The 3490-nt window shown below is 39.8% G+C and overlaps 1 long non-coding RNA gene across 1 annotated transcript; it reads left to right on the top strand.

Annotated features, from left to right (window-relative positions):
- Positions 1–1001: 1001 nt before the first annotated feature.
- Positions 1002–2890, top strand: LOC137600558 (uncharacterized). The gene is made up of 3 exons (XR_011036954.1): positions 1002–1140; positions 1314–1347; positions 1585–2890. It is a non-coding gene; the product is annotated as an uncharacterized lncRNA (long non-coding RNA).
- The last annotated feature ends 600 nt before the right edge of the window (positions 2891–3490 follow it).

The following is a 3490-nucleotide window of genomic DNA, read 5'->3' as shown; positions in this document are numbered from 1 at the left end:
CATTTCCTAAACTTTTGTGATGTACACATATTCAAAATATAATATATTATGAGTACTTTGTCTAAAGCTATAGACCCAAAGGCAGACAAGGAATCTTCATGTGTCATATTGAAAGAGGAAATGTGTGTAGATGGATGTGTACAGCAACCCTCTGTTAAAAATGTGGCCCTGTACAGCCCCTGAAGTAGGAAATCCCACATCAGTTACTGTATTGTCGAGAGTGAAAACACTTGGAAAATCACCGATGCTCCTTTCTACCTCCCCCGGCCTGCTGCATCACACTCGCACACATACACACATATTGGGGGGGGGGGGGTGTTTTTGCGCGTTGTTGGAACATGTTCACCGATTCATGCTCCTGAAATACTGGTTGTGTGTTATTTATGGGTGATGAAATGTTCTTAGAAAAGTGGCCCATCCGGTATCATCTTGCCACACAATGTTGGAAAAAGATGAATTTAAAATTTTTGGCAATTCAAACTCACACTAGATCTAGGATTACATGTAACTACTGTAACTACTCATCTCATGCTTATGAATATTACATTAGTGACATTAGTTAAGGAAAGTAGATAAGTTGTCATAAGACAGATTGGACGCAGACCGTTGTTTCTTCGGTTTCCACCGCACACGCTCTTTCTCTTTGTTGCGTAATCGTAGTGACAGCCGTGGAAAGTCTGCGCGTCTCGATTTCTCACCTCGAGTGGCGAAGGGAGGGGGCGTGTATGAGACGACAAGAGGGAAATCCGTGACTTCCGCGTTTTTTCCTTCGTTTTTGAAACTTGGTCCCCATTACACGGTATAAAAGACATCATTTTACGCGCAGTGGTATCATTCACATAAAATAGAAAGCGATTTAGTGGGGACGATCTTCTCGAAACTAAGAAACAATACTGCCGAATAATGGGGCAAGGAAATAAAGACACCGACGTTGAGTGTCACCTGGAGGGCCGACGTGGACGTTGCCTGAACGTTTTTCTCGTCATATCCACAATTTTTCTGCTCATGTCAGTGACAGCTGTGACTGTCGGTGGAGCCATTATTCTAAAGGAGATACGATCCCAGCTGAAATCCCATCCTCATGCCTTTGAGTTTGAGACGTCGAAGCTGTCAGGAGGCAACCCTTACCCAGTTTATAAGGTAAAGAAATGAATGCTGTGTGTGTGTGTGTGTGTGTGTGTGTGTGTGTGTGTGTGTGTGTGTGTGTGTGTGTGTGTGTGTGTGTGTGTGTGTGTGTGCACATTTGTCCCTTCAGGGTTGATCTTTGCTCTCTCCACAGTTTAATAGACTTAATCCTTTATCTTTGTCAACAGATGCAGAATTTTGCATATGTAGAAGCCAACTCAAGTAAGTTTGCCACGTTTGTTCAAACGCCCATATAAACATTGAGAGACAACAGAATCATGTAAAAAGTGATGTTTTATTTTAGGTCCATAAATTTCTGTGAAGAAAGAGTCGTTTGCACACTTAAAGATATAAAGGTTGCTTTGATAAATTGACAGATTTCATGGTGTCAGCTCCACCTACTCCCTTCACACTTAAGTGCATGTTGCATTGGTTAAACTGCATGCTTTTCTCTTGCAGGCCTGTTGAAGACATCCACCATGAGGTGGGCTCCAGTCCTGTATGATACTGGCTCATCAGTAGGGAGTAATTTCTTCTTTAATGAGGATCAGAGTTCTTTGATGCCCAAACAGGAGGGGACCTACTTCATATATGTTGAACTTAACCTTACCTGCACCTACATCTGCAATGCAGGCCTTTTCAGTCTGCATGTGGGTGATAAACTCACTTGTGAAGTGGACCTTCCATATGTGACAGACTCAAAACCTGTGAGGAAAAAGTGCTGGACAGTAAGCCACATTAAGAAACAGAGGCTTGTCACCCAGATGACTGTTCAAAAAGAAGAGCTACAATACTGGAAACTGGAACTTGGTGGCTCAGGATTGGGGATGTTCCTTGTGGACTAATGTGAGCATGAAAACTTAATGACAGCCCACATGACACTGCAAGTCCCAGCGGGTGACAAAGGACATATGATGTCATTTTCAAAGCTATATTAAGGATCATCGCAGACTGGACATTGACGGACTGTTCATTTTATGAAAAAGCAAACCGCATCCAAAAGATGAGACACTGTATGTATGTATGTATGTAATATTGCATATTTATTTAGTGATATGGGACTATTTATACTGTATATCTATTTATAATTTTTCAATTTTGTGTTTTATATTTGTTCATGTTGACATGGATATCACTACATTAGTGCAATCATTATCCCAGTGCAATACACTGTAAGTTTAATTAACCTAAAGGGTTAAACGCGATTCCACTGTAATGCTCAGTTTTCATTTTAGAAAATGGCTGGGTATATAAATTTGTGTCTTTCAAAAATGCCTAAATAATTACCGGTATACTCTAAAACCCCAACGGTGTCTATGGGGACCTATTTTCTCCATTTAACTGTTGCATTTTGTCTGAAGTTACGTGGATTCATTTGATATTTGCTGATCATTATGTATAATGAGTAAAACTGTGTTCATAAAACAACTTTTACAGAAGTGAAAATAAAATATCATTATGTAGACTCATTAAGAATTTTTTTCTAAAATCTGTAAGTCTTTTAGGTACACAATACAATATTGAACAATGGTAATCAATATTAAACAAGGAAACAGATTATTTTGGCCTGAATCATAGAATAGTGATGACAGTGATTGCGACAAAACCACAAGTGGAAAATATGAAAAGTCTGTAAGTAAAGGAAGGTGCTTTGAGGTTGCGCAGCCAATACTGGGAACTGTACATCACTTCCTGCTTTTTTATCATACAGTGTGGTTAAGACAAAAAAACCCACCAGCAAGCAAACAATTATACCTCTTGTTTTAGCCCCACTCCTGTAGATGTATACAACATGTGCGTACATATATTAATTATCCTTTATAATCAACAGTATATGGTGGTGTTTTTTGCAAACATTCAAAGCAGGTATCACCATCAAATACAGTATTTGAGTATGAACAGAAATATTGAAAGAAATTTTGAAATTTGTACTTGTTTTAACTATATTGATTAAGTTCATAATTGTTTGCTTGCTGGATCGCAACCCTTTATGTATTTCAGTATGGGACTGCATTCTTGTCACCTGAATTTTTGGGGATGCTGAATATCTTTCTTTCACTTTGAAAGGCATCTGCCCTGTAGGATTATGAGTTAATGACACATGAAAGTACAAGTGAAAGCTCAGTTATCAGTTAGACCCGAGACTGTGTATTGAAAATGGTTATCTGCAGCATGGAGACCCCACAGAGAATGGTCCTACCCCCATTCCTCATCACCCCCTACAATGCAAACTTCTCCTACAACTCTCCAACTTGTCACCTGCAGAAGTTGTGTGACGCCTCTGCGACTGTCTGCCTCATCACAGATGGGACAACAGGGAGTACAGAGAACTGACCTAGGACTTTGTGGACTGGTGCTAACTGAA

Source organism: Antennarius striatus, chromosome 8 (assembly GCF_040054535.1).
Source record: "Antennarius striatus isolate MH-2024 chromosome 8, ASM4005453v1, whole genome shotgun sequence".
NCBI lineage: Eukaryota > Metazoa > Chordata > Actinopteri > Lophiiformes > Antennariidae > Antennarius > Antennarius striatus.
The sequence above is the reverse complement of the archived record's forward strand: the minus strand, read 5'-3'. Positions and strand labels throughout refer to the sequence as shown.